Raw genomic sequence first — 23,535 nt, 5'->3', positions numbered from 1 at the left:
CTTTCGCGTGTGAAGCGAACGTGATAACCACTACACTACGGAAACAAGCCCTTAATGTGCAGACAGAAATCTTCTGGTGCAGGCTTGTTAAAAAGTGTACAAAGGAAAAGTGAGCTGAGCCCTCCTGTTGTGGCAAACAGTTTAAATTTTCTGCCAAAAGCCAATTGCTGTTTCTGCTCGGTTTCGAACCGAGGCCCTTTCGCGTGTTAGGCGAACGTGATCACCACTACACTACAGAAACCTCCTTATGTAAGATATGTGCTTTTTTGAAAATGGCTCCATCCCATAATCTTTCCTGCAAGCATTGTGACAAGCTGTTTAAATTCCACAAACAACAGATAAGAGCTCATTCGGAATGGCAGTCTGCCTACAGCTCTTTGGTACAATTGCCCTCACCTAATTTCAATAGTCCAAAAACTTTGTTGCGAATTTCAGCACGTATATTAAAAACCCCTTTACTTGTTTCCGCCCAGTTTCGAACTGAGGACCTTTCGCGTGTAAAGCGAACGTGATAACCACTACACTACGGAAACTTATCTTGGAAGACAGTCCGACCTCTTTTAGCGTACGCTTGTTCAAAAGCGACTGAAACGATAGACTGCCCACTGTCCTTAAAATGGCAAAAAGCTGCTATTTTTGTTGGCAGACTAAACATTTTTTATTACTCTACAGGAAACTTCAATGGTCATTTGTTTTGTTTTAGTCCTTTTCTAAAGAATTTACACCGCAAATCGCCCTGCAAGTGTTCTGACCTGCTCAACAGAAAACCACTGAAAAATGTTAGCAAAGACCATCCACAGTTTCCGCCCAGTTTCGAACTGGGGACCTTTCGCGTGTGAGGCGAACGTGATAACCACTACACTACGGAAACAAGCCCTTTATGTGCAGACAGAAATCTTCTGGTGCAGGCTTGTTAAAAAGTGTACAAAGGAAAAGTGAGCTGAGCCCTCCTGTTGTGGCAAACAGTTTAAATTTTCTGCCAAAAGCCAATTGCTGTTTCTGCTCGGTTTCGAACCGAGGCCCTTTCGCGTGTTAGGCGAAGGTGATCACCACTACACTACAGAAACCTCCTTATGTAAGATATGTGCTTTTTTGAAAATGGCTCCATCCCATAATCTTTCCTGCAAGCATTGTGACAAGCTGTTTAAATTCCACAAACAACAGATAAGAGCTCATTCGGAATGGCAGTCTGCCTACAGCTCTTTGGTACAATTGCCCTCCCCTAATTTCAATAGTCCAAAAACTTTGTTGCGAATTTCAGCACGTATATTAAAAACCCCTTTACTTGTTTCCGCCCAGTTTCGAACTGAGGACCTTTCGCGTGTAAAGCGAACGTGATAACCACTACACTACGGAAACTTAACTTGGAAGACAGTCCGACCTCTTTTAGCGTACGCTTGTTCAAAATCGACTGAAACGATAGACTGCCCACTGTCCTTAAAATGGCAAAAAGCTGCTATTTTTGTTGGCAGACTAAACATTTTTTATTACTCTACAGGAAACTTCAATGGTCATTTGTTTTGTTTTAGTCCTTTTCTAAAGAATTTACACCACAAATCGCCCTGCAAGTGTTCTGACCTGCTCTACAGAAAACCACTGAAAAATGTTAGCAAAGACCATCCACAGTTTCCGCCCAGTTTCGAACTGGGGACCTTTCGCGTGTGAGGCGAACGTGATAACCACTACACTACGGAAACAAGCCCTTTATGTGCAGACAGAAATCTTCTGGTGCAGGCTTGTTAAAAAGTGTACAAAGGAAAAGTGAGCTGAGCCCTCCTGTTGTGGCAAACAGTTTAAATTTTCTGCCAAAAGCCAATTGCTGTTTCTGCTCGGTTTCGAACCGAGGCCCTTTCGCGTGTTAGGCGAACGTGATCACCACTACACTACAGAAACCTCCTTATGTAAGATATGTGCTTTTTTGAAAATGGCTCCATCCCATAATCTTTCCTGCAAGCATTGTGACAAGCTGTTTAAATTCCACAAACAACAGATAAGAGCTCATTCGGAATGGCAGTCTGCCTACAGCTCTTTGGTACAATTGCCCTCCCCTAATTTCAATAGTCCAAAAACTTTGTTGCGAATTTCAGCACGTATATTAAAAACCCCTTTACTTGTTTCCGCCCAGTTTCGAACTGAGGACCTTTCGCGTGTAAAGCGAACGTGATAACCACTACACTACGGAAACTTATCTTGGAAGACAGTCCGACCTCTTTTAGCGTACGCTTGTTCAAAAGCGACTGAAACGATAGACTGCCCACTGTCCTTAAAATGGCAAAAAGCTGCTATTTTTGTTGGCAGACTAAACATTTTTTATTACTCTACAGGAAACTTCAATGGTCATTTGTTTTGTTTTAGTCCTTTTCTAAAGAATTTACACCACAAATCGCCCTGCAAGTGTTCTGACCTGCTCAACAGAAAACCACTGAAAAATGTTAGCAAAGACCATCCACAGTTTCCGCCCAGTTTCGAACTGGGGACCTTTCGCGTGTGAGGCGAACGTGATAACCACTACACTACGGAAACAAGCCCTTTATGTGCAGACAGAAATCTTCTGGTGCAGGCTTGTTAAAAAGTGTACAAAGGAAAAGTGAGCTGAGCCCTCCTGTTGTGGCAAACAGTTTAAATTTTCTGCCAAAAGCCAATTGCTGTTTCTGCTCGGTTTCGAACCGAGGCCCTTTCGCGTGTTAGGCGAACGTGATCACCACTACACTACAGAAACCTCCTTATGTACGATATGTGCTTTTTCGAAAATGGCTCCATCCCATAATCTTTCCTGCAAGCATTGTGACAAGCTGTTTAAATTCCACAAACAACAGATAAGAGCTCATTCAGAATGGCAGTCTGCCTACAGCTCTTTGGTCCAATTGCCCTCACCTAATTTCAATAGTCCAAAAACTTTGTTGCGAATTTCAGCACGTATATTAAAAACCCCTTTACTTGTTTCCGCCCAGTTTCGAACTGAGGACCTTTCGCGTGTAAAGCGAACGTGATAACCACTACACTACGGAAACTTAACTTGGAAGACAGTCCGACCTCTTTTAGCGTACGCTTGTTCAAAAGCGACTGAAACGATAGACTGCCCACTGTCCTTAAAATGGCAAAAAGCTGCTATTTTTGTTGGCAGACTAAACATTTTTTTTTATTACTCTACAGGAAACTTCAATGGTCATTTGTTTTGTTTTAGTCCTTTTCTAAAGAATTTACACCGCAAATCGCCCTGCAAGTGTTCTGACCTGCTCAACAGAAAACCACTGAAAAATGTTAGCAAAGACCATCCACAGTTTCCGCCCAGTTTCGAACTGGGGACCTTTCGCGTGTGAAGCGAACGTGATAACCACTACACTACGGAAACAAGCCCTTTATGTGCAGACAGAAATCTTCTGGTGCAGGCTTGTTAAAAAGTGTACAAAGGAAAAGTGAGCTGAGCCCTCCTTTTGTTGGAAACAGTTTAAATTTTCTGCCAAAAGCCAATTGCTGTTTCTGCTCGGTTTCGAACCGAGGCCCTTTCGCGTGTTAGGCGAACGTGATCACCACTACACTACAGAAACCTCCTTATGTAAGACATGTGCTTTTTCGAAAATGGCTCCATCCCATAATCTTTCCTGCAAGCATTGTGACAAGCTGTTTAAATTCCACAAACAACAGATAAGAGCTCATTCGGAATGGCAGTCTGCCTACAGCTCTTTGGTACAATTGCCCTCACCTAATTTCAATAGTCCAAAAACTTTGTTGCGAATTTCAGCACGTATATTAAAAACCCCTTTACTTGTTTCCGCCCAGTTTCGAACTGAGGACCTTTCGCGTGTAAAGCGAACGTGATAACCACTACACTACGGAAACTTAACGTGGAAGACAGTCCGACCTCTTTTAGCGTACGCTTGTTCAAAAGCGACTGAAACGATAGACTGCCCACTGTCCTTAAAATGGCAAAAAGCTGCTATTTTTGTTGGCAGACTAAACATTTTTTTTTATTACTCTACAGGAAACTTCAATGGTCATTTGTTTTGTTTTAGTCCTTTTCTAAAGAATTTACACCGCAAATCGCCCTGCAAGTGTTCTGACCTGCTCAACAGAAAACCACTGAAAAATGTTAGCAAAGACCATCCACAGTTTCTGCCCAGTTTCGAACTGGGGACCTTTCGCGTGTGAAGCGAACGTGATAACCACTACACTACGGAAACAAGCCCTTTATGTGCAGACAGAAATCTTCTGGTGCAGGCTTGTTAAAAAGTGTACAAAGGAAAAGTGAGCTGAGCCCTCCTGTTGTGGCAAACAGTTTAAATTTTCTGCCAAAAGCCAATTGCTGTTTCTGCTCGGTTTCGAACCAAGGCCCTTTCGCGTGTTAGGCGAACGTGATCACCACTACACTACAGAAACCTCCTTATGTAAGATATGTGCTTTTTTGAAAATGGCTCCATCCCATAATCTTTCCTGCAAGCATTGTGACAAGCTGTTTAAATTCCACAAACAACAGATAAGAGCTCATTCGGAATGGCAGTCTGCCTACAGCTCTTTGGTACAATTGCCCTCACCTAATTTCAATAGTCCAAAAACTTTGTTGCGAATTTCAGCACGTATATTAAAAACCCCTTTACTTGTTTCCGCCCAGTTTCGAACTGAGGACCTTTCGCGTGTAAAGCGAACGTGATAACCACTACACTACGGAAACTTATCTTGGAAGACAGTCCGACCTCTTTTAGCGTACGCTTGTTCAAAAGCGACTGAAACGATAGACTGCCCACTGTCCTTAAAATGGCAAAAAGCTGCTATTTTTGTTGGCAGACTAAACATTTTTTATTACTCTACAGGAAACTTCAATGGTCATTTGTTTTGTTTTAGTCCTTTTCTAAAGAATTTACACCGCAAATCGCCCTGCAAGTGTTCTGACCTGCTCAACAGAAAACCACTGAAAAATGTTAGCAAAGACCATCCACAGTTTCCGCCCAGTTTCGAACTGGGGACCTTTCGCGTGTGAGGCGAACGTGATAACCACTACACTACGGAAACAAGCCCTTTATGTGCAGACAGAAATCTTCTGGTGCAGGCTTGTTAAAAAGTGTACAAAGGAAAAGTGAGCTGAGCCCTCCTGTTGTGGCAAACAGTTTAAATTTTCTGCCAAAAGCCAATTGCTGTTTCTGCTCGGTTTCGAACCGAGGCCCTTTCGCGTGTTAGGCGAAGGTGATCACCACTACACTACAGAAACCTCCTTATGTAAGATATGTGCTTTTTCGAAAATGGCTCCATCCCATAATCTTTCCTGCAAGCATTGTGACAAGCTGTTTAAATTCCACAAACAACAGATAAGAGCTCATTCGGAATGGCAGTCTGCCTACAGCTCTTTGGTACAATTGCCCTCACCTAATTTCAATAGTCCAAAAACTTTGTTGCGAATTTCAGCACGTATATTAAAAACCCCTTTACTTGTTTCCGCCCAGTTTCGAACTGAGGACCTTTCGCGTGTAAAGCGAACGTGATAACCACTACACTACGGAAACTTAACTTGGAAGACAGTCCGACCTCTTTTAGCGTACGCTTGTTCAAAAGCGACTGAAACGATAGACTGCCCACTGTCCTTAAAATGGCAAAAAGCTGCTATTTTTGTTGGCAGACTAAACATTTTTTATTACTCTACAGGAAACTTCAATGGTCATTTGTTTTGTTTTAGTCCTTTTCTAAAGAATTTACACCACAAATCGCCCTGCAAGTGTTCTGACCTGCTCTACAGAAAACCACTGAAAAATGTTAGCAAAGACCATCCACAGTTTCCGCCCAGTTTCGAACTGGGGACCTTTCGCGTGTGAGGCGAACGTGATAACCACTACACTACGGAAACAAGCCCTTTATGTGCAGACAGAAATCTTCTGGTGCAGGCTTGTTAAAAAGTGTACAAAGGAAAAGTGAGCTGAGCCCTCCTGTTGTGGCAAACAGTTTAAATTTTCTGCCAAAAGCCAATTGCTGTTTCTGCTCGGTTTCGAACCGAGGCCCTTTCGCGTGTTAGGCGAACGTGATCACCACTACACTACAGAAACCTCCTTATGTAAGATATGTGCTTTTTTGAAAATGGCTCCATCCCATAATCTTTCCTGCAAGCATTGTGACAAGCTGTTTAAATTCCACAAACAACAGATAAGAGCTCATTCGGAATGGCAGTCTGCCTACAGCTCTTTGGTACAATTGCCCTCCCCTAATTTCAATAGTCCAAAAACTTTGTTGCGAATTTCAGCACGTATATTAAAAACCCCTTTACTTGTTTCCGCCCAGTTTCGAACTGAGGACCTTTCGCGTGTAAAGCGAACGTGATAACCACTACACTACGGAAACTTATCTTGGAAGACAGTCCGACCTCTTTTAGCGTACGCTTGTTCAAAAGCGACTGAAACGATAGACTGCCCACTGTCCTTAAAATGGCAAAAAGCTGCTATTTTTGTTGGCAGACTAAACATTTTTTATTACTCTACAGGAAACTTCAATGGTCATTTGTTTTGTTTTAGTCCTTTTCTAAAGAATTTACACCACAAATCGCCCTGCAAGTGTTCTGACCTGCTCAACAGAAAACCACTGAAAAATGTTAGCAAAGACCATCCACAGTTTCCGCCCAGTTTCGAACTGGGGACCTTTCGCGTGTGAGGCGAACGTGATAACCACTACACTACGGAAACAAGCCCTTTATGTGCAGACAGAAATCTTCTGGTGCAGGCTTGTTAAAAAGTGTACAAAGGAAAAGTGAGCTGAGCCCTCCTGTTGTGGCAAACAGTTTAAATTTTCTGCCAAAAGCCAATTGCTGTTTCTGCTCGGTTTCGAACCGAGGCCCTTTCGCGTGTTAGGCGAACGTGATCACCACTACACTACAGAAACCTCCTTATGTACGATATGTGCTTTTTCGAAAATGGCTCCATCCCATAATCTTTCCTGCAAGCATTGTGACAAGCTGTTTAAATTCCACAAACAACAGATAAGAGCTCATTCGGAATGGCAGTCTGCCTACAGCTCTTTGGTCCAATTGCCCTCACCTAATTTCAATAGTCCAAAAACTTTGTTGCGAATTTCAGCACGTATATTAAAAACCCCTTTACTTGTTTCCGCCCAGTTTCGAACTGAGGACCTTTCGCGTGTAAAGCGAACGTGATAACCACTACACTACGGAAACTTAACTTGGAAGACAGTCCGACCTCTTTTAGCGTACGCTTGTTCAAAAGCGACTGAAACGATAGACTGCCCACTGTCCTTAAAATGGCAAAAAGCTGCTATTTTTGTTGGCAGACTAAACATTTTTTTTTATTACTCTACAGGAAACTTCAATGGTCATTTGTTTTGTTTTAGTCCTTTTCTAAAGAATTTACACCGCAAATCGCCCTGCAAGTGTTCTGACCTGCTCAACAGAAAACCACTGAAAAATGTTAGCAAAGACCATCCACAGTTTCCGCCCAGTTTCGAACTGGGGACCTTTCGCGTGTGAAGCGAACGTGATAACCACTACACTACGGAAACAAGCCCTTTATGTGCAGACAGAAATCTTCTGGTGCAGGCTTGTTAAAAAGTGTACAAAGGAAAAGTGAGCTGAGCCCTCCTTTTGTTGGAAACAGTTTAAATTTTCTGCCAAAAGCCAATTGCTGTTTCTGCTCGGTTTCGAACCGAGGCCCTTTCGCGTGTTAGGCGAACGTGATCACCACTACACTACAGAAACCTCCTTATGTAAGACATGTGCTTTTTCGAAAATGGCTCCATCCCATAATCTTTCCTGCAAGCATTGTGACAAGCTGTTTAAATTCCACAAACAACAGATAAGAGCTCATTCGGAATGGCAGTCTGCCTACAGCTCTTTGGTACAATTGCCCTCACCTAATTTCAATAGTCCAAAAACTTTGTTGCGAATTTCAGCACGTATATTAAAAACCCCTTTACTTGTTTCCGCCCAGTTTCGAACTGAGGACCTTTCGCGTGTAAAGCGAACGTGATAACCACTACACTACGGAAACTTAACTTGGAAGACAGTCCGACCTCTTTTAGCGTACGCTTGTTCAAAAGCGACTGAAACGATAGACTGCCCACTGTCCTTAAAATGGCAAAAAGCTGCTATTTTTGTTGGCAGACTAAACATTTTTTTTTATTACTCTACAGGAAACTTCAATGGTCATTTGTTTTGTTTTAGTCCTTTTCTAAAGAATTTACACCGCAAATCGCCCTGCAAGTGTTCTGACCTGCTCAACAGAAAACCACTGAAAAATGTTAGCAAAGACCATCCACAGTTTCTGCCCAGTTTCGAACTGGGGACCTTTCGCGTGTGAAGCGAACGTGATAACCACTACACTACGGAAACAAGCCCTTTATGTGCAGACAGAAATCTTCTGGTGCAGGCTTGTTAAAAAGTGTACAAAGGAAAAGTGAGCTGAGCCCTCCTGTTGTGGCAAACAGTTTAAATTTTCTGCCAAAAGCCAATTGCTGTTTCTGCTCGGTTTCGAACCGAGGCCCTTTCGCGTGTTAGGCGAACGTGATCACCACTACACTACAGAAACCTCCTTATGTAAGATATGTGCTTTTTTGAAAATGGCTCCATCCCATAATCTTTCCTGCAAGCATTGTGACAAGCTGTTTAAATTCCACAAACAACAGATAAGAGCTCATTCGGAATGGCAGTCTGCCTACAGCTCTTTGGTACAATTGCCCTCACCTAATTTCAATAGTCCAAAAACTTTGTTGCGAATTTCAGCAGGTATATTAAAAACCCCTTTACTTGTTTCCGCCCAGTTTCGAACTGAGGACCTTTCGCGTGTAAAGCGAACGTGATAACCACTACACTACGGAAACTTATCTTGGAAGACAGTCCGACCTCTTTTAGCGTACGCTTGTTCAAAAGCGACTGAAACGATAGACTGCCCACTGTCCTTAAAATGGCAAAAAGCTGCTATTTTTGTTGGCAGACTAAACATTTTTTATTACTCTACAGGAAACTTCAATGGTCATTTGTTTTGTTTTAGTCCTTTTCTAAAGAATTTACACCGCAAATCGCCCTGCAAGTGTTCTGACCTGCTCAACAGAAAACCACTGAAAAATGTTAGCAAAGACCATCCACAGTTTCCGCCCAGTTTCGAACTGGGGACCTTTCGCGTGTGAGGCGAACGTGATAACCACTACACTACGGAAACAAGCCCTTTATGTGCAGACAGAAATCTTCTGGTGCAGGCTTGTTAAAAAGTGTACAAAGGAAAAGTGAGCTGAGCCCTCCTGTTGTGGCAAACAGTTTAAATTTTCTGCCAAAAGCCAATTGCTGTTTCTGCTCGGTTTCGAACCGAGGCCCTTTCGTGTGTTAGGCGAAGGTGATCACCACTACACTACAGAAACCTCCTTATGTAAGATATGTGCTTTTTCGAAAATGGCTCCATCCCATAATCTTTCCTGCAAGCATTGTGACAAGCTGTTTAAATTCCACAAACAACAGATAAGAGCTCATTCGGAATGGCAGTCTGCCTACAGCTCTTTGGTACAATTGCCCTCACCTAATTTCAATAGTCCAAAAACTTTGTTGCGAATTTCAGCACGTATATTAAAAACCCCTTTACTTGTTTCCGCCCAGTTTCGAACTGAGGACCTTTCGCGTGTAAAGCGAACGTGATAACCACTACACTACGGAAACTTAACTTGGAAGACAGTCCGACCTCTTTTAGCGTACGCTTGTTCAAAAGCGACTGAAACGATAGACTGCCCACTGTCCTTAAAATGGCAAAAAGCTGCTATTTTTGTTGGCAGACTAAACATTTTTTATTACTCTACAGGAAACTTCAATGGTCATTTGTTTTGTTTTAGTCCTTTTCTAAAGAATTTACACCACAAATCGCCCTGCAAGTGTTCTGACCTGCTCTACAGAAAACCACTGAAAAATGTTAGCAAAGACCATCCACAGTTTCCGCCCAGTTTCGAACTGGGGACCTTTCGCGTGTGAGGCGAACGTGATAACCACTACACTACGGAAACAAGCCCTTTATGTGCAGACAGAAATCTTCTGGTGCAGGCTTGTTAAAAAGTGTACAAAGGAAAAGTGAGCTGAGCCCTCCTGTTGTGGCAAACAGTTTAAATTTTCTGCCAAAAGCCAATTGCTGTTTCTGCTCGGTTTCGAACCGAGGCCCTTTCGCGTGTTAGGCGAACGTGATCACCACTACACTACAGAAACCTCCTTATGTAAGATATGTGCTTTTTTGAAAATGGCTCCATCCCATAATCTTTCCTGCAAGCATTGTTAAAAGCTGTTTAAATTCCACAAACAACAGATAAGAGCTCATTCGGAATGGCAGTCTGCCTACAGCTCTTTGGTACAATTTTCCTCACCTAATTTCAATAGTCCAAAAAATTTGTTGCGAATTTCAGCACGTATATTAAAAACACCTTTACTTGTTTCCGCCCAGTTTCGAACTGAGGACCTTTCGCGTGTAAAGCGAACGTGATAACCACTACACTACGGAAACTTATCTTGGAAGACAGTCCGACCTCTTTTAGCGTACGCTTGTTCAAAAGCGACTGAAACGATAGACTGCCCACTGTCCTTAAAATGGCAAAAAGCTGCTATTTTTGTTGGCAGACTAAACATTTTTTATTACTCTACAGGAAACTTCAATGGTAATTTGTTTTGTTTTAGTCCTTTTCTAAAGAATTTACACCACAAATCGCCCTGCAAGTGTTCTGACCCGCTCAACAGAAAACCACTGAAAAAATGTTAGCAAAGACCATCCACAGTTTCCGCCCAGTTTCGAACTGGGGACCTTTCGCGTGTGCGGCGAACGTGATAACCACTACACTACGGAAACAAGCCCTTCAGGTGCAGACAGAAATCTTCTGGTGCAGGCTTGTTAAAAAGTGTACCAAGGAAAAGTGAGCTGAGCCCTCCTGTTGTGGCAAACAGTTTAAATTTTCTGCCAAAAGCCAATTGCTGTTTCTGCTCGGTTTCGAACCGAGGCCCTTTCGCGTGTTAGGCGAACGTGATCACCACTACACTACAGAAACCTCCTTATGTAACACATGTGCTTTTTTGAAAATGGCTCCATCCCATAATCTTTCCTGCAAGCATTGTGACAAGCTGTTTAAATTCCACAAACAACAGATAAGAGCTCATTCGGAATGGCAGTCTGCCTACAGCTCTTTGGTACAATTGCCCTCACCTAATTTCAATAGTCCAAAAACTTTGTTGCGAATTTCAGCACGTATATTAAAAACCCCTTTACTTGTTTCCGCCCAGTTTCGAACTGAGGACCTTTCACGTGTAAAGCGAACGTGATAACCACTACACTACGGAAATTTAACTTGGAAGACAGTCCGACCTCTTTTAGCGTACGCTTGTTCAAAAGCAACTGAAACGATAGACTGCCCACTGTCCTTAAAATGGCAAAAAGCTGCTATTTTTGTTGGCAGACTAAACATTTTTTTTTATTACTCTACAGGAAACTTCAATGGTCATTTGTTTTGTTTTAGTCCTTTTCTAAAGAATTTACACCGCAAATCGCCCTGCAAGTGTTCTGACCTGCTCAACAGAAAACCACTGAAAAATGTTAGCAAAGACCATCCACAGTTTCCGCCCAGTTTCGAACTGGGGACCTTTCGCGTGTTAAGCGAACGTGATAACCACTACACTACGGAAACAAGCCCTTTATGTGCAGACAGAAATCTTCTGGTGCAGGCTTGTTAAAAAGTGTACAAAGGAAAAGTGAGCTGAGCCCTCCTTTTGTGGCAAACAGTTTAAATTTTCTGCCAAAAGCCAATTGCTGTTTCTGCTCGGTTTCGAACCGAGGCCCTTTCGCGTGTTAGGCGAACGTGATCACCACTACACTACAGAAACCTCCTTATGTAAGACATGTGCTTTTTCGAAAATGGCTCCATCCCATAATCTTTCCTGCAAGCATTGTGACAAGCTGTTTAAATTCCACAAACAACAGATAAGAGCTCATTCGGAATGGCAGTCTGCCTACAGCTCTTTGGTACAATTGCCCTCACCTAATTTCAATAGTCCAAAAACTTTGTTGCGAATTTCAGCACGTATATTAAAAACCCCTTTACTTGTTTCCGCCCAGTTTCGAACTGAGGACCTTTCGCGTGTAAAGCGAACGTGATAACCACTACACTACGGAAACTTAACTTGGAAGACAGTCCGACCTCTTTTAGCGTACGCTTGTTCAAAAGCGACTGAAACGATAGACTGCCCACTGTCCTTAAAATGGCAAAAAGCTGCTATTTTTGTTGGCAGACTAAACATTTTTTATTACTCTACAGGAAACTTCAATGGTCATTTGTTTTGTTTTAGTCCTTTTCTAAAGAATTTACACCACAAATCGCCCTGCAAGTGTTCTGACCCGCTCAACAGAAAACCACTGAAAAAATGTTAGCAAAGACCATCCACAGTTTCCGCCCAGTTTCGAACTGGGGACCTTTCGCGTGTGAGGCGAACGTGATAACCACTACACTACGGAAACAAGCCCTTCAGGTGCAGACAGAAATCTTCTGGTGCAGGCTTGTTAGAAAGTGTACCAAGGAAAAGTGAGCTGAGCCCTCCTGTTGTGGCAAACAGTTTAAATTTTCTGCCAAAAGCCAATTGCTGTTTCTGCTCGGTTTCGAACCGAGGCCCTTTCGCGTGTTAGGCGAACGTGATCACCACTACACTACAGAAACCTCCTTATGTAAGACATGTGCTTTTTCGAAAATGGCTCCATCCCATAATCTTTCCTGCAAGCATTGTGACAAGCTGTTTAAATTCCACAAACAACAGATAAGAGCTCATTCGGAATGGCAGTCTGCCTACAGCTCTTTGGTACAATTGCCCTCACCTAATTTCAATAGTCAAAAAATTTGTTGCAAATTTCAGCACGTATATTAAAAACCCCTTTACTTGTTTCCGCCCAGTTTCGAACTGAGGACCTTTCGCGTGTAAAGCGAACGTGATAACCATTGCACTACGGAAACTTATCTTGTAAGACAGTCCGACCTCTTTTAGCGTACGCTTGTTCAAAAGCGACTGAAACGATAGACTGCCCACTGTCCTTAAAATGGCAAAAAGCTGCTATTTTTGTTGGCAGACTAAACATTTTTTATTACTCTACAGGAAACTTCAATGGTAATTTGTTTTGTTTTAGTCCTTTTCTAAAGAATTTACACCGCAAATCGCCCTGCAAGTGTTCTGACCTGCTCAACAGAAAACCACTGAAAAAATGTTAGCAAAGACCATCCACAGTTTCCGCCCAGTTTCGAACTGGGGACCTTTCGCGTGTGAGGCGAACGTGATAACCACTACACTACGGAAACAAGCCCTTTAGGTGCAGACAGAAATCTTCTGGTGCAGGCTTGTTAAAAAGTGTACAAAGGAAAAGTGAGCTGAGCCCTCCTGTTGTGGCAAACAGTTTAAATTTTCTGCCAAAAGCCAATTGCTGTTTCTGCTCGGTTTCGAACCGAGGCCCTTTCGCGTGTTAGGCGAACGTGATCACCACTACACTACAGAAACCTCCTTATGTAAGATATGTGCGTTTTCGAAAATGTCTCTATCCCATAATCTTTCCTGCAAGCATTGTGACAAGCTGTTTAAATTCCACAAATAACAGATAAGAGCTCATTCGGAATGGCAGTCTGCCTACAGCTCTTTGGTACAATTGCCCTCACCTAATTTCAATAGTCCAAAAACTTTGTTGCGAATTTCAGCACGTATATTAAAAACCCCTTTACTTGTTTCCGCCCAGTTTCGAACTGAGGACCTTTCGCGTGTAAAGCGAACGTGATAACCACTACACTACGGAAACTTAACTTGGAAGACAGTCCGACCTCTTTTAGCGTACGCTTGTTCAAAAGCGACTGAAACGATAGACTGCCCACTGTCCTTAAAAGGGCAAAAAGCTGCTATTTTTGTTGGCAGACTAAACATTTTTTTTTATTACTCTACAGGAAACTTCAATGGTCATTTGTTTTGTTTTAGTCCTTTTCTAAAGAATTTACACCGCAAATCGCCCTGCAAGTGTTCTGACCTGCTCAACAGAAAACCACTGAAAAATGTTAGCAAAGACCATCCACAGTTTCCGCCCAGTTTCGAACTGGGGACCTTTCGCGTGTGAGGCGAACGTGATAACCACTACACTACGGAAACAAGCCCTTTAGGTGCAGACAGAAATCTTCTGGTGCAGGCTTGTTAAAAAGTGTACCAAGGAAAAGTGAGCTGAGCCCTCCTGTTGTGGCAAACAGTTTAAATTTTCTGCCAAAAGCCAATTGCTGTTTCTGCTCGGTTTCGAACCGAGGCCCTTTCGCGTGTTAGGCGAACGTGATCACCACTACACTACAGAAACCTCCTTATGTAAGACATGTGCTTTTTCGAAAATGGCTCCATCCCATAATCTTTCCTGCAAGCATTGTGACAAGCTGTTTAAATTCCACAAACAACAGATAAGAGCTCATTCGGAATGGCAGTCTGCCTACAGCTCTTTGGTACAATTGCCCTCACCTAATTTCAATAGTCCAAAAGCTTTGTAGCGAATTTCAGCACGTATATTAAAAACCCCTTTACTTGTTTCCGCCCAGTTTCGAACTGAGGACCTTTCGCGTGTAAAGCGAACGTGATAACCACTACACTACGGAAACTTAACTTGGAAGACAGTCCGACCTCTTTTAGCGTACGCTTGTTCAAAAGCGACTGAAACGATAGACTGCCCACTGTCCTTAAAATGGCAAAAAGCTGCTATTTTTGTTGGCAGACTAAACATTTTTTATTACTCTACAGGAAACTTCAATGGTCATTTGTTTTGTTTTAGTCCTTTTCTAAAGAATTTACACCGCAAATCGCCCTGCAAGTGTTCTGACCTGCTCAACAGAAAACCACTGAAAAATGTTAGCAAAGACCATCCACAGTTTCCGCCCAGTTTCGAACTGGGGACCTTTCGCGTGTGAGGCGAACGTGATAACCACTACACTACGGAAACAAGCCCTTTATGTGCAGACAGAAATCTTCTGGTGCAGGCTTGTTAAAAAGTGTACAAAGGAAAAGTGAGCTGAGCCCTCCTGTTGTGGCAAACAGTTTAAATTTTCTGCCAAAAGCCAATTGCTGTTTCTGCTCGGTTTCGAACCGAGGCCCTTTCGCGTGTTAGGCGAACGTGATCACCACTACACTACAGAAACCTCCTTATGTAAGATATGTGCTTTTTCGAAAATGGCTCCATCCCATAATCTTTCCTGCAAGCATTGTGACAAGCTGTTTAAATTCCACAAACAACAGATAAGAGCTCATTCGGAATGGCAGTCTGCCTACAGCTCTTTGGTACAATTGCCCTCACCTAATTTCAATAGTCCAAAAACTTTGTTGCGAATTTCAGCACGTATATTAAAAACCCCTTTACTTGTTTCCGCCCAGTTTCGAACTGAGGACCTTTCGCGTGTAAAGCGAACGTGATAACCACTACACTACGGAAACTTAACTTGGAAGACAGTCCGACCTCTTTTAGCGTACGCTTGTTCAAAAGCGACTGAAACGATAGACTGCCCACTGTCCTTAAAATGGCAAAAAGCTGCTATTTTTGTTGGCAGACTAAACATTTTTTTTTATTACTCTACAGGAAACTTCAATGGTCATTTGTTTTGTTTTAGTCCTTTTCTAAAGAATTTACACCGCAAATCGCCCTGCAAGTGTTCTGACCTGCTCAACAGAAAACCACTGAAAAATGTTAGCAAAGACCATCCACAGTTTCTGCCCAGTTTCGAACTGGGGACCTTTCGCGTGTGAAGCGAACGTGATAACCACTACACTACGGAAACAAGCCCTTTATGTGCAGACAGAAATCTTCTGGTGCAGGCTTGTTAAAAAGTGTACAAAGGAAAAGTGAGCTGAGCCCTCCTGTTGTGGCAAACAGTTTAAATTTTCTGCCAAAAGCCAATTGCTGTTTCTGCTCGGTTTCGAACCGAGGCCCTTTCGCGTGTTAGGCGAACGTGATCACCACTACACTACAGAAACCTCCTTATGTAAGATATGTGCTTTTTTGAAAATGGCTCCATCCCATAATCTTTCCTGCAAGCATTGTGACAAGCTGTTTAAATTCCACAAACAACAGATAAGAGCTCATTCGGAATGGCAGTCTGCCTACAGCTCTTTGGTACAATTGCCCTCACCTAATTTCAATAGTCCAAAAACTTTGTTGCGAATTTCAGCAGGTATATTAAAAACCCCTTTACTTGTTTCCGCCCAGTTTCGAACTGAGGACCTTTCGCGTGTAAAGCGAACGTGATAACCACTACACTACGGAAACTTATCTTGGAAGACAGTCCGACCTCTTTTAGCGTACGCTTGTTCAAAAGCGACTGAAACGATAGACTGCCCACTGTCCTTAAAATGGCAAAAAGCTGCTATTTTTGTTGGCAGACTAAACATTTTTTATTACTCTACAGGAAACTTCAATGGTCATTTGTTTTGTTTTAGTCCTTTTCTAAAGAATTTACACCGCAAATCGCCCTGCAAGTGTTCTGACCTGCTCAACAGAAAACCACTGAAAAATGTTAGCAAAGACCATCCACAGTTTCCGCCCAGTTTCGAACTGGGGACCTTTCGCGTGTGAGGCGAACGTGATAACCACTACACTACGGAAACAAGCCCTTTATGTGCAGACAGAAATCTTCTGGTGCAGGCTTGTTAAAAAGTGTACAAAGGAAAAGTGAGCTGAGCCCTCCTGTTGTGGCAAACAGTTTAAATTTTCTGCCAAAAGCCAATTGCTGTTTCTGCTCGGTTTCGAACCGAGGCCCTTTCGTGTGTTAGGCGAAGGTGATCACCACTACACTACAGAAACCTCCTTATGTAAGATATGTGCTTTTTCGAAAATGGCTCCATCCCATAATCTTTCCTGCAAGCATTGTGACAAGCTGTTTAAATTCCACAAACAACAGATAAGAGCTCATTCGGAATGGCAGTCTGCCTACAGCTCTTTGGTACAATTGCCCTCACCTAATTTCAATAGTCCAAAAACTTTGTTGCGAATTTCAGCACGTATATTAAAAACCCCTTTACTTGTTTCCGCCCAGTTTCGAACTGAGGACCTTTCGCGTGTAAAGCGAACGTGATAACCACTACACTACGGAAACTTAACTTGGAAGACAGTCCGACCTCTTTTAGCGTACGCTTGTTCAAAAGCGACTGAAACGATAGACTGCCCACTGTCCTTAAAATGGCAAAAAGCTGCTATTTTTGTTGGCAGACTAAACATTTTTTATTACTCTACAGGAAACTTCAATGGTCATTTGTTTTGTTTTAGTCCTTTTCTAAAGAATTTACACCACAAATCGCCCTGCAAGTGTTCTGACCTGCTCTACAGAAAACCACTGAAAAATGTTAGCAAAGACCATCCACAGTTTCCGCCCAGTTTCGAACTGGGGACCTTTCGCGTGTGAGGCGAACGTGATAACCACTACACTACGGAAACAAGCCCTTTATGTGCAGACAGAAATCTTCTGGTGCAGGCTTGTTAAAAAGTGTACAAAGGAAAAGTGAGCTGAGCCCTCCTGTTGTGGCAAACAGTTTAAATTTTCTGCCAAAAGCCAATTGCTGTTTCTGCTCGGTTTCGAACCGAGGCCCTTTCGCGTGTTAGGCGAACGTGATCACCACTACACTACAGAAACCTCCTTATGTAAGATATGTGCTTTTTTGAAAATGGCTCCATCCCATAATCTTTCCTGCAAGCATTGTTAAAAGCTGTTTAAATTCCACAAACAACAGATAAGAGCTCATTCGGAATGGCAGTCTGCCTACAGCTCTTTGGTACAATTTTCCTCACCTAATTTCAATAGTCCAAAAAATTTGTTGCGAATTTCAGCACGTATATTAAAAACCCCTTTACTTGTTTCCGCCCAGTTTCGAACTGAGGACCTTTCGCGTGTAAAGCGAACGTGATAACCACTACACTACGGAAACTTATCTTGGAAGACAGTCCGACCTCTTTTAGCGTACGCTTGTTCAAAAGCGACTGAAACGATAGACTGCCCACTGTCCTTAAAATGGCAAAAAGCTGCTATTTTTGTTGGCAGACTAAACATTTTTTATTACTCTACAGGAAACTTCAATGGTCATTTGTTTTGTTTTAGTCCTTTTCTAAAGAATTTACACCACAAATCGCCCTGCAAGTGTTCTGACCCGCTCAACAGAAAACCACTGAAAAAATGTTAGCAAAGACCATCCACAGTTTCCGCCCAGTTTCGAACTGGGGACCTTTCGCGTGTGCGGCGAACGTGATAACCACTACACTACGGAAACAAGCCCTTCAGGTGCAGACAGAAATCTTCTGGTGCAGGCTTGTTAAAAAGTGTACCAAGGAAAAGTGAGCTGAGCCCTCCTGTTGTGGCAAACAGTTTAAATTTTCTGCCAAAAGCCAATTGCTGTTTCTGCTCGGTTTCGAACCGAGGCCCTTTCGCGTGTTAGGCGAACGTGATCACCACTACACTACAGAAACCTCCTTATGTAACACATGTGCTTTTTCGAAAATGGCTCCATCCCATAATCTTTCCTGCAAGCATTGTGACAAGCTGTTTAAATTCCACAAACAACAGATAAGAGCTCATTCGGAATGGCAGTCTGCCTACAGCTCTTTGGTACAATTGCCCTCACCTAATTTCAATAGTCCAAAAACTTTGTTGCGAATTTCAGCACGTATATTAAAAACCCCTTTACTTGTTTCCGCCCAGTTTCAAACTGAGGACCTTTCACGTGTAAAGCGAACGTGATAACCACTACACTACGGAAATTTAACTTGGAAGACAGTCCGACCTCTTTTAGCGTACGCTTGTTCAAAAGCAACTGAAACGATAGACTGCCCACTGTCCTTAAAATGGCAAAAAGCTGCTATTTTTGTTGGCAGACTTAACATTTTTTATTACTCTACAGGAAACTTCAATGGTCATTTGTTTTGTTTTAGTCCTTTTCTAAAGAATTTACACCGCAAATCGCCCTGCAAGTGTTCTGACCTGCTCAACAGAAAACCACTGAAAAATGTTAGCAAAGACCATCCACAGTTTCCGCCCAGTTTCGAACTGGGGACCTTTCGCGTGTGAGGCGAACGTGATAACCACTACACTACGGAAACAAGCCCTTCACGTGCAGACAGAAATCTTCTGGTGCAGGCTTGTTAAAAAGTGTACCAAGGAAAAGTGAGCTGAGCCCTCCTGTTGTGGCAAACAGTTTAAATTTTCTGCCAAAAGCCAATTGCTGTTTCTGCTCGGTTTCGAACCGAGGCCCTTTCGCGTGTTAGGCGAACGTGATCACCACTACACTACAGAAACCTCCTTATGTAAGACATGTGCTTTTTCGAAAATGGCTCCATCCCATAATCTTTCCTGCAAGCATTGTGACAAGCTGTTTAAATTCCACAAACAACAGATAAGAGCTCATTCGGAATGGCAGTCTGCCTACAGCTCTTTGGTACAATTGCCCTCACCTAATTTCAATAGTCAAAAAATTTGTTGCAAATTTCAGCACGTATATTAAAAACCCCTTTACTTGTTTCCGCCCAGTTTCGAACTGAGGACCTTTCGCGTGTAAAGCGAACGTGATAACCACTACACTACGGAAACTTATCTTGTAAGAGAGTCCGACCTCTTTTAGCGTACGCTTGTTCAAAAGCGACTGAAACGATAGACTGCCCACTGTCCTTAAAATGGCAAAAAGCTGCTATTTTTGTTGGCAGACTAAACATTTTTTATTACTCTACAGGAAACTTCAATGGTAATTTGTTTTGTTTTAGTCCTTTTCTAAAGAATTTACACCGCAAATCGCCCTGCAAGTGTTCTGACCTGCTCAACAGAAAACCACTGAAAAAATGTTAGCAAAGACCATCCACAGTTTCCGCCCAGTTTCGAACTGGGGACCTTTCACGTGTGAGGCGAACGTGATAACCACTACACTACGGAAACAAGCCCTTTAGGTGCAGACAGAAATCTTCTGGTGCAGGCTTGTTAAAAAGTGTACAAAGGAAAAGTGAGCTGAGCCCTCCTGTTGTGGCAAACAGTTTAAATTTTCTGCCAAAAGCCAATTGCTGTTTCTGCTCGGTTTCGAACCGAGGCCCTTTCGCGTGTTAGGCGAACGTGATCACCACTACACTACAGAAACCTCCTTATGTAAGATATGTGCATTTTCGAAAATGTCTCTATCCCATGATCTTTCCTCCAAGCATTGTGACAAGCTGTTTAAATTCCACAAATAACAGATAAGAGCTCATTCGGAATGGCAGTCTGCCTACAGCTCTTTGGTACAATTGCCCTCACCTAATTTCAATAGTCAAAAAATTTGTTGCAAATTTCAGCACGTATATTAAAAACCCCTTTACTTGTTTCCGCCCAGTTTCGAACTGAGGACCTTTCGCGTGTAAAGCGAACGTGATAACCATTGCACTACGGAAACTTATCTTGTAAGACAGTCCGACCTCTTTTAGCGTACGCTTGTTCAAAAGCGACTGAAACGATAGACTGCCCACTGTCCTTAAAATGGCAAAAAGCTGCTATTTTTGTTGGCAGACTAAACATTTTTTATTACTCTACAGGAAACTTCAATGGTAATTTGTTTTGTTTTAGTCCTTTTCTAAAGAATTTACACCGCAAATCGCCCTGCAAGTGTTCTGACCTGCTCAACAGAAAACCACTGAAAAAATGTTAGCAAAGACCATCCACAGTTTCCGCCCAGTTTCGAACTGGGGACCTTTCGCGTGTGAGGCGAACGTGATAACCACTACACTACGGAAACAAGCCCTTTAGGTGCAGACAGAAATCTTCTGGTGCAGGCTTGTTAAAAAGTGTACAAAGGAAAAGTGAGCTGAGCCCTCCTGTTGTGGCAAACAGTTTAAATTTTCTGCCAAAAGCCAATTGCTGTTTCTGCTCGGTTTCGAACCGAGGCCCTTTCGCGTGTTAGGCGAACGTGATCACCACTACACTACAGAAACCTCCTTATGTAAGATATGTGCGTTTTCGAAAATGTCTCTATCCCATAATCTTTCCTGCAAGCATTGTGACAAGCTGTTTAAATTCCACAAATAACAGATAAGAGCTCATTCGGAATGGCAGTCTGCCTACAGCTCTTTGGTACAATTGCCCTCACCTAATTTCAATAGTCCAAAAACTTTGTTGCGAATTTCAGCACGTATATTAAAAACCCCTTTACTTGTTTCCGCCCAGTTTCGAACTGAGGACCTTTCGCGTGTAAAGCGAACGTGATAACCACTACACTACGGAAACTTAACTTGGAAGACAGTCCGACCTCTTTTAGCGTACGCTTGTTCAAAAGCGACTGAAACGATAGACTGCCCACTGTCCTTAAAAGGGCAAAAAGCTGCTATTTTTGTTGGCAGACTAAACATTTTTTTTTATTACTCTACAGGAAACTTCAATGGTCATTTGTTTTGTTTTAGTCCTTTTCTAAAGAATTTACACCGCAAATCGCCCTGCAAGTGTTCTGACCTGCTCAACAGAAAACCACTGAAAAATGTTAGCAAAGACCATCCACAGTTTCCGCCCAGTTTCGAACTGGGGACCTTTCGCGTGTGAGGCGAACGTGATAACCACTACACTACGGAAACAAGCCCTTTAGGTGCAGACAGAAATCTTCTGGTGCAGGCTTGTTAAAAAGTGTACCAAGGAAAAGTGAGCTGAGCCCTCCTGTTGTGGCAAACAGTTTAAATTTTCTGCCAAAAGCCAATTGCTGTTTCTGCTCGGTTTCGAACCGAGGCCCTTTCGCGTGTTAGGCGAACGTGATCACCACTACACTACAGAAACCTCCTTATGTAAGACATGTGCTTTTTCGAAAATGGCTCCATCCCATAATCTTTCCTGCAAGCATTGTGACAAGCTGTTTAAATTCCACAAACAACAGATAAGAGCTCATTCGGAATGGCAGTCTGCCTACAGCTCTTTGGTACAATTGCCCTCACCTAATTTCAATAGTCCAAAAGCTTTGTAGCGAATTTCAGCACGTATATTAAAAACCCCTTTACTTGTTTCCGCCCAGTTTCGAACTGAGGACCTTTCGCGTGTAAAGCGAACGTGATAACCACTACACTACGGAAACTTAACTTGGAAGACAGTCCGACCTCTTTTAGCGTACGCTTGTTCAAAAGCGACTGAAACGATAGACTGCCCACTGTCCTTAAAATGGCAAAAAGCTGCTATTTTTGTTGGCAGACTAAACATTTTTTATTACTCTACAGGAAACTTCAATGGTCATTTGTTTTGTTTTAGTCCTTTTCTAAAGAATTTACACCACAAATCGCCCTGCAAGTGTTCTGACCCGCTCAACAGAAAACCACTGAAAAAATGTTAGCAAAGACCATCCACAGTTTCCGCCCAGTTTCGAACTGGGGACCTTTCGCGTGTGAGGCGAACGTGATAACAACTACACTACGGAAACAAGCCCTTTATGTGCAGACAGAAATCTTCTGGTGCAGGCTTGTTAAAAAGTGTACAAAGGAAAAGTGAGCTGAGCCCTCCTGTTGTGGCAAACAGTTTTAAATTTTCTGCCAAAAGCCAATTGCTGTTTCTGCTCGGTTTCGAACCGAGGCCCTTTCGCGTGTTAGGCGAACGTGATCACCACTACACTACAGAAACCTCCTTATGTACGATATGTGCTTTTTCGAAAATGGCTCCATCCCATAATCTTTCCTGCAAGCATTGTGACAAGCTGTTTAAATTCCACAAACAACAGATAAGAGCTCATTCGGAATGGCAGTCTGCCTACAGCTCTTTGGTCCAATTGCCCTCACCTAATTTCAATAGTCCAAAAACTTTGTTGCGAATTTCAGCACGTATATTAAAAACCCCTTTACTTGTTTCCGCCCAGTTTCGAACTGAGGACCTTTCGCGTGTAAAGCGAACGTGATAACCACTACACTACGGAAACTTAACTTGGAAGACAGTCCGACCTCTTTTAGCGTACGCTTGTTCAAAAGCGACTGAAACGATAGACTGCCCACTGTCCTTAAAATGGCAAAAAGCTGCTATTTTTGTTGGCAGACTAAACATTTTTTTTATTACTCTACAGGAAACTTCAATGGTCATTTGTTTTGTTTTAGTCCTTTTCTAAAGAATTTACACCGCAAATCGCCCTGCAAGTGTTCTGACCTGCTCAACAGAAAACCACTGAAAAATGTTAGCAAAGACCATCCACAGTTTCCGCCCAGTTTCGAACTGGGGACCTTTCGCGTGTGAGGCGAACGTGATAACCACTACACTACGGAAACAAGCCCTTTATGTGCAGACAGAAATCTTCTGGTGCAGGCTTGTTAAAAAGTGTACAAAGGAAAAGTGAGCTGAGCCCTCCTTTTGTGGCAAACAGTTTAAATTTTCTGCCAAAAGCCAATTGCTGTTTCTGCTCGGTTTCGAACCGAGGCCCTTTCGCGTGTTAGGCGAACGTGATCACCACTACACTACAGAAACCTCCTTGTGTAAGACATGTGCTTTTTCGAAAATGGCTCCATCCCATAATCTTTCCTGCAAGCATTGTGACAAGCTGTTTAAATTCCACAAACAACAGATGAGAGCTCATTCGGCATGGCAGTCTGCCTACAGCTC

The 23,535-nt window shown here is 42.7% G+C and overlaps 66 non-coding genes across 66 annotated transcripts; all 66 read right to left on the bottom strand.

The window, feature by feature from the left end:
* Positions 1-168: 168 nt before the first annotated feature.
* On the bottom strand, positions 169-241 carry trnav-aac (transfer RNA valine (anticodon AAC)). Its single transcript has one exon. It is a non-coding gene; the product is annotated as a tRNA-Val (tRNA).
* Positions 242-460: 219 nt separating this feature from the next.
* Positions 461-533, bottom strand: trnav-uac (transfer RNA valine (anticodon UAC)). The gene has a single exon. It is a non-coding gene; the product is annotated as a tRNA-Val (tRNA).
* Positions 534-798: 265 nt separating this feature from the next.
* On the bottom strand, positions 799-871 carry trnav-cac (transfer RNA valine (anticodon CAC)). Its single transcript has one exon. It is a non-coding gene; the product is annotated as a tRNA-Val (tRNA).
* Positions 872-1,286: 415 nt separating this feature from the next.
* trnav-uac (transfer RNA valine (anticodon UAC)) lies at positions 1,287-1,359 on the bottom strand. The gene has a single exon. It is a non-coding gene; the product is annotated as a tRNA-Val (tRNA).
* Positions 1,360-1,624: 265 nt separating this feature from the next.
* Positions 1,625-1,697, bottom strand: trnav-cac (transfer RNA valine (anticodon CAC)). Its single transcript has one exon. It is a non-coding gene; the product is annotated as a tRNA-Val (tRNA).
* Positions 1,698-1,820: 123 nt separating this feature from the next.
* trnav-aac (transfer RNA valine (anticodon AAC)) lies at positions 1,821-1,893 on the bottom strand. The gene has a single exon. It is a non-coding gene; the product is annotated as a tRNA-Val (tRNA).
* A 219-nt stretch (positions 1,894-2,112) lies between these two features.
* On the bottom strand, positions 2,113-2,185 carry trnav-uac (transfer RNA valine (anticodon UAC)). The gene has a single exon. It is a non-coding gene; the product is annotated as a tRNA-Val (tRNA).
* Positions 2,186-2,450: 265 nt separating this feature from the next.
* trnav-cac (transfer RNA valine (anticodon CAC)) lies at positions 2,451-2,523 on the bottom strand. The gene has a single exon. It is a non-coding gene; the product is annotated as a tRNA-Val (tRNA).
* Positions 2,524-2,646: 123 nt separating this feature from the next.
* trnav-aac (transfer RNA valine (anticodon AAC)) lies at positions 2,647-2,719 on the bottom strand. The gene has a single exon. It is a non-coding gene; the product is annotated as a tRNA-Val (tRNA).
* Positions 2,720-2,938: 219 nt separating this feature from the next.
* Positions 2,939-3,011, bottom strand: trnav-uac (transfer RNA valine (anticodon UAC)). The gene has a single exon. It is a non-coding gene; the product is annotated as a tRNA-Val (tRNA).
* A 464-nt stretch (positions 3,012-3,475) lies between these two features.
* trnav-aac (transfer RNA valine (anticodon AAC)) lies at positions 3,476-3,548 on the bottom strand. The gene has a single exon. It is a non-coding gene; the product is annotated as a tRNA-Val (tRNA).
* Positions 3,549-3,767: 219 nt separating this feature from the next.
* On the bottom strand, positions 3,768-3,840 carry trnav-uac (transfer RNA valine (anticodon UAC)). Its single transcript has one exon. It is a non-coding gene; the product is annotated as a tRNA-Val (tRNA).
* Positions 3,841-4,596: 756 nt separating this feature from the next.
* trnav-uac (transfer RNA valine (anticodon UAC)) lies at positions 4,597-4,669 on the bottom strand. Its single transcript has one exon. It is a non-coding gene; the product is annotated as a tRNA-Val (tRNA).
* Positions 4,670-4,934: 265 nt separating this feature from the next.
* On the bottom strand, positions 4,935-5,007 carry trnav-cac (transfer RNA valine (anticodon CAC)). The gene has a single exon. It is a non-coding gene; the product is annotated as a tRNA-Val (tRNA).
* Positions 5,008-5,422: 415 nt separating this feature from the next.
* On the bottom strand, positions 5,423-5,495 carry trnav-uac (transfer RNA valine (anticodon UAC)). The gene has a single exon. It is a non-coding gene; the product is annotated as a tRNA-Val (tRNA).
* Positions 5,496-5,760: 265 nt separating this feature from the next.
* Positions 5,761-5,833, bottom strand: trnav-cac (transfer RNA valine (anticodon CAC)). The gene has a single exon. It is a non-coding gene; the product is annotated as a tRNA-Val (tRNA).
* A 123-nt stretch (positions 5,834-5,956) lies between these two features.
* Positions 5,957-6,029, bottom strand: trnav-aac (transfer RNA valine (anticodon AAC)). Its single transcript has one exon. It is a non-coding gene; the product is annotated as a tRNA-Val (tRNA).
* A 219-nt stretch (positions 6,030-6,248) lies between these two features.
* Positions 6,249-6,321, bottom strand: trnav-uac (transfer RNA valine (anticodon UAC)). Its single transcript has one exon. It is a non-coding gene; the product is annotated as a tRNA-Val (tRNA).
* Positions 6,322-6,586: 265 nt separating this feature from the next.
* trnav-cac (transfer RNA valine (anticodon CAC)) lies at positions 6,587-6,659 on the bottom strand. The gene has a single exon. It is a non-coding gene; the product is annotated as a tRNA-Val (tRNA).
* A 123-nt stretch (positions 6,660-6,782) lies between these two features.
* trnav-aac (transfer RNA valine (anticodon AAC)) lies at positions 6,783-6,855 on the bottom strand. The gene has a single exon. It is a non-coding gene; the product is annotated as a tRNA-Val (tRNA).
* Positions 6,856-7,074: 219 nt separating this feature from the next.
* Positions 7,075-7,147, bottom strand: trnav-uac (transfer RNA valine (anticodon UAC)). Its single transcript has one exon. It is a non-coding gene; the product is annotated as a tRNA-Val (tRNA).
* Positions 7,148-7,611: 464 nt separating this feature from the next.
* On the bottom strand, positions 7,612-7,684 carry trnav-aac (transfer RNA valine (anticodon AAC)). The gene has a single exon. It is a non-coding gene; the product is annotated as a tRNA-Val (tRNA).
* A 219-nt stretch (positions 7,685-7,903) lies between these two features.
* trnav-uac (transfer RNA valine (anticodon UAC)) lies at positions 7,904-7,976 on the bottom strand. Its single transcript has one exon. It is a non-coding gene; the product is annotated as a tRNA-Val (tRNA).
* A 464-nt stretch (positions 7,977-8,440) lies between these two features.
* On the bottom strand, positions 8,441-8,513 carry trnav-aac (transfer RNA valine (anticodon AAC)). Its single transcript has one exon. It is a non-coding gene; the product is annotated as a tRNA-Val (tRNA).
* Positions 8,514-8,732: 219 nt separating this feature from the next.
* Positions 8,733-8,805, bottom strand: trnav-uac (transfer RNA valine (anticodon UAC)). The gene has a single exon. It is a non-coding gene; the product is annotated as a tRNA-Val (tRNA).
* A 265-nt stretch (positions 8,806-9,070) lies between these two features.
* On the bottom strand, positions 9,071-9,143 carry trnav-cac (transfer RNA valine (anticodon CAC)). Its single transcript has one exon. It is a non-coding gene; the product is annotated as a tRNA-Val (tRNA).
* A 415-nt stretch (positions 9,144-9,558) lies between these two features.
* On the bottom strand, positions 9,559-9,631 carry trnav-uac (transfer RNA valine (anticodon UAC)). Its single transcript has one exon. It is a non-coding gene; the product is annotated as a tRNA-Val (tRNA).
* Positions 9,632-9,896: 265 nt separating this feature from the next.
* trnav-cac (transfer RNA valine (anticodon CAC)) lies at positions 9,897-9,969 on the bottom strand. Its single transcript has one exon. It is a non-coding gene; the product is annotated as a tRNA-Val (tRNA).
* Positions 9,970-10,092: 123 nt separating this feature from the next.
* On the bottom strand, positions 10,093-10,165 carry trnav-aac (transfer RNA valine (anticodon AAC)). The gene has a single exon. It is a non-coding gene; the product is annotated as a tRNA-Val (tRNA).
* A 219-nt stretch (positions 10,166-10,384) lies between these two features.
* On the bottom strand, positions 10,385-10,457 carry trnav-uac (transfer RNA valine (anticodon UAC)). The gene has a single exon. It is a non-coding gene; the product is annotated as a tRNA-Val (tRNA).
* A 462-nt stretch (positions 10,458-10,919) lies between these two features.
* Positions 10,920-10,992, bottom strand: trnav-aac (transfer RNA valine (anticodon AAC)). The gene has a single exon. It is a non-coding gene; the product is annotated as a tRNA-Val (tRNA).
* A 756-nt stretch (positions 10,993-11,748) lies between these two features.
* trnav-aac (transfer RNA valine (anticodon AAC)) lies at positions 11,749-11,821 on the bottom strand. The gene has a single exon. It is a non-coding gene; the product is annotated as a tRNA-Val (tRNA).
* Positions 11,822-12,040: 219 nt separating this feature from the next.
* trnav-uac (transfer RNA valine (anticodon UAC)) lies at positions 12,041-12,113 on the bottom strand. The gene has a single exon. It is a non-coding gene; the product is annotated as a tRNA-Val (tRNA).
* Positions 12,114-12,379: 266 nt separating this feature from the next.
* Positions 12,380-12,452, bottom strand: trnav-cac (transfer RNA valine (anticodon CAC)). Its single transcript has one exon. It is a non-coding gene; the product is annotated as a tRNA-Val (tRNA).
* Positions 12,453-12,575: 123 nt separating this feature from the next.
* Positions 12,576-12,648, bottom strand: trnav-aac (transfer RNA valine (anticodon AAC)). The gene has a single exon. It is a non-coding gene; the product is annotated as a tRNA-Val (tRNA).
* Positions 12,649-13,205: 557 nt separating this feature from the next.
* trnav-cac (transfer RNA valine (anticodon CAC)) lies at positions 13,206-13,278 on the bottom strand. The gene has a single exon. It is a non-coding gene; the product is annotated as a tRNA-Val (tRNA).
* Positions 13,279-13,401: 123 nt separating this feature from the next.
* trnav-aac (transfer RNA valine (anticodon AAC)) lies at positions 13,402-13,474 on the bottom strand. Its single transcript has one exon. It is a non-coding gene; the product is annotated as a tRNA-Val (tRNA).
* Positions 13,475-13,693: 219 nt separating this feature from the next.
* On the bottom strand, positions 13,694-13,766 carry trnav-uac (transfer RNA valine (anticodon UAC)). Its single transcript has one exon. It is a non-coding gene; the product is annotated as a tRNA-Val (tRNA).
* A 268-nt stretch (positions 13,767-14,034) lies between these two features.
* On the bottom strand, positions 14,035-14,107 carry trnav-cac (transfer RNA valine (anticodon CAC)). The gene has a single exon. It is a non-coding gene; the product is annotated as a tRNA-Val (tRNA).
* Positions 14,108-14,230: 123 nt separating this feature from the next.
* Positions 14,231-14,303, bottom strand: trnav-aac (transfer RNA valine (anticodon AAC)). Its single transcript has one exon. It is a non-coding gene; the product is annotated as a tRNA-Val (tRNA).
* A 219-nt stretch (positions 14,304-14,522) lies between these two features.
* On the bottom strand, positions 14,523-14,595 carry trnav-uac (transfer RNA valine (anticodon UAC)). The gene has a single exon. It is a non-coding gene; the product is annotated as a tRNA-Val (tRNA).
* Positions 14,596-14,860: 265 nt separating this feature from the next.
* Positions 14,861-14,933, bottom strand: trnav-cac (transfer RNA valine (anticodon CAC)). Its single transcript has one exon. It is a non-coding gene; the product is annotated as a tRNA-Val (tRNA).
* Positions 14,934-15,056: 123 nt separating this feature from the next.
* Positions 15,057-15,129, bottom strand: trnav-aac (transfer RNA valine (anticodon AAC)). The gene has a single exon. It is a non-coding gene; the product is annotated as a tRNA-Val (tRNA).
* A 219-nt stretch (positions 15,130-15,348) lies between these two features.
* On the bottom strand, positions 15,349-15,421 carry trnav-uac (transfer RNA valine (anticodon UAC)). Its single transcript has one exon. It is a non-coding gene; the product is annotated as a tRNA-Val (tRNA).
* Positions 15,422-15,885: 464 nt separating this feature from the next.
* Positions 15,886-15,958, bottom strand: trnav-aac (transfer RNA valine (anticodon AAC)). Its single transcript has one exon. It is a non-coding gene; the product is annotated as a tRNA-Val (tRNA).
* A 219-nt stretch (positions 15,959-16,177) lies between these two features.
* trnav-uac (transfer RNA valine (anticodon UAC)) lies at positions 16,178-16,250 on the bottom strand. Its single transcript has one exon. It is a non-coding gene; the product is annotated as a tRNA-Val (tRNA).
* Positions 16,251-16,515: 265 nt separating this feature from the next.
* Positions 16,516-16,588, bottom strand: trnav-cac (transfer RNA valine (anticodon CAC)). The gene has a single exon. It is a non-coding gene; the product is annotated as a tRNA-Val (tRNA).
* Positions 16,589-17,003: 415 nt separating this feature from the next.
* On the bottom strand, positions 17,004-17,076 carry trnav-uac (transfer RNA valine (anticodon UAC)). Its single transcript has one exon. It is a non-coding gene; the product is annotated as a tRNA-Val (tRNA).
* Positions 17,077-17,341: 265 nt separating this feature from the next.
* trnav-cac (transfer RNA valine (anticodon CAC)) lies at positions 17,342-17,414 on the bottom strand. The gene has a single exon. It is a non-coding gene; the product is annotated as a tRNA-Val (tRNA).
* Positions 17,415-17,537: 123 nt separating this feature from the next.
* trnav-aac (transfer RNA valine (anticodon AAC)) lies at positions 17,538-17,610 on the bottom strand. Its single transcript has one exon. It is a non-coding gene; the product is annotated as a tRNA-Val (tRNA).
* A 219-nt stretch (positions 17,611-17,829) lies between these two features.
* On the bottom strand, positions 17,830-17,902 carry trnav-uac (transfer RNA valine (anticodon UAC)). Its single transcript has one exon. It is a non-coding gene; the product is annotated as a tRNA-Val (tRNA).
* Positions 17,903-18,364: 462 nt separating this feature from the next.
* trnav-aac (transfer RNA valine (anticodon AAC)) lies at positions 18,365-18,437 on the bottom strand. The gene has a single exon. It is a non-coding gene; the product is annotated as a tRNA-Val (tRNA).
* A 557-nt stretch (positions 18,438-18,994) lies between these two features.
* On the bottom strand, positions 18,995-19,067 carry trnav-cac (transfer RNA valine (anticodon CAC)). Its single transcript has one exon. It is a non-coding gene; the product is annotated as a tRNA-Val (tRNA).
* Positions 19,068-19,190: 123 nt separating this feature from the next.
* Positions 19,191-19,263, bottom strand: trnav-aac (transfer RNA valine (anticodon AAC)). Its single transcript has one exon. It is a non-coding gene; the product is annotated as a tRNA-Val (tRNA).
* A 218-nt stretch (positions 19,264-19,481) lies between these two features.
* trnav-uac (transfer RNA valine (anticodon UAC)) lies at positions 19,482-19,554 on the bottom strand. The gene has a single exon. It is a non-coding gene; the product is annotated as a tRNA-Val (tRNA).
* Positions 19,555-20,016: 462 nt separating this feature from the next.
* trnav-aac (transfer RNA valine (anticodon AAC)) lies at positions 20,017-20,089 on the bottom strand. The gene has a single exon. It is a non-coding gene; the product is annotated as a tRNA-Val (tRNA).
* A 557-nt stretch (positions 20,090-20,646) lies between these two features.
* On the bottom strand, positions 20,647-20,719 carry trnav-cac (transfer RNA valine (anticodon CAC)). The gene has a single exon. It is a non-coding gene; the product is annotated as a tRNA-Val (tRNA).
* Positions 20,720-20,842: 123 nt separating this feature from the next.
* On the bottom strand, positions 20,843-20,915 carry trnav-aac (transfer RNA valine (anticodon AAC)). Its single transcript has one exon. It is a non-coding gene; the product is annotated as a tRNA-Val (tRNA).
* A 219-nt stretch (positions 20,916-21,134) lies between these two features.
* Positions 21,135-21,207, bottom strand: trnav-uac (transfer RNA valine (anticodon UAC)). The gene has a single exon. It is a non-coding gene; the product is annotated as a tRNA-Val (tRNA).
* Positions 21,208-21,475: 268 nt separating this feature from the next.
* Positions 21,476-21,548, bottom strand: trnav-cac (transfer RNA valine (anticodon CAC)). The gene has a single exon. It is a non-coding gene; the product is annotated as a tRNA-Val (tRNA).
* Positions 21,549-21,671: 123 nt separating this feature from the next.
* trnav-aac (transfer RNA valine (anticodon AAC)) lies at positions 21,672-21,744 on the bottom strand. Its single transcript has one exon. It is a non-coding gene; the product is annotated as a tRNA-Val (tRNA).
* Positions 21,745-21,963: 219 nt separating this feature from the next.
* On the bottom strand, positions 21,964-22,036 carry trnav-uac (transfer RNA valine (anticodon UAC)). The gene has a single exon. It is a non-coding gene; the product is annotated as a tRNA-Val (tRNA).
* A 463-nt stretch (positions 22,037-22,499) lies between these two features.
* trnav-aac (transfer RNA valine (anticodon AAC)) lies at positions 22,500-22,572 on the bottom strand. The gene has a single exon. It is a non-coding gene; the product is annotated as a tRNA-Val (tRNA).
* A 219-nt stretch (positions 22,573-22,791) lies between these two features.
* trnav-uac (transfer RNA valine (anticodon UAC)) lies at positions 22,792-22,864 on the bottom strand. Its single transcript has one exon. It is a non-coding gene; the product is annotated as a tRNA-Val (tRNA).
* Positions 22,865-23,131: 267 nt separating this feature from the next.
* On the bottom strand, positions 23,132-23,204 carry trnav-cac (transfer RNA valine (anticodon CAC)). The gene has a single exon. It is a non-coding gene; the product is annotated as a tRNA-Val (tRNA).
* A 123-nt stretch (positions 23,205-23,327) lies between these two features.
* trnav-aac (transfer RNA valine (anticodon AAC)) lies at positions 23,328-23,400 on the bottom strand. The gene has a single exon. It is a non-coding gene; the product is annotated as a tRNA-Val (tRNA).
* Between the last annotated feature and the right edge of the window lie 135 nt (positions 23,401-23,535).

The sequence above is a fragment of the Pimephales promelas genome, chromosome 13, assembly GCF_988280905.1.
Source record: "Pimephales promelas chromosome 13, fPimPro1.hap1.1, whole genome shotgun sequence".
Lineage (NCBI taxonomy): Eukaryota > Metazoa > Chordata > Actinopteri > Cypriniformes > Leuciscidae > Pimephales > Pimephales promelas.
This window is presented reverse-complemented; position numbering and strand designations above follow the sequence as displayed.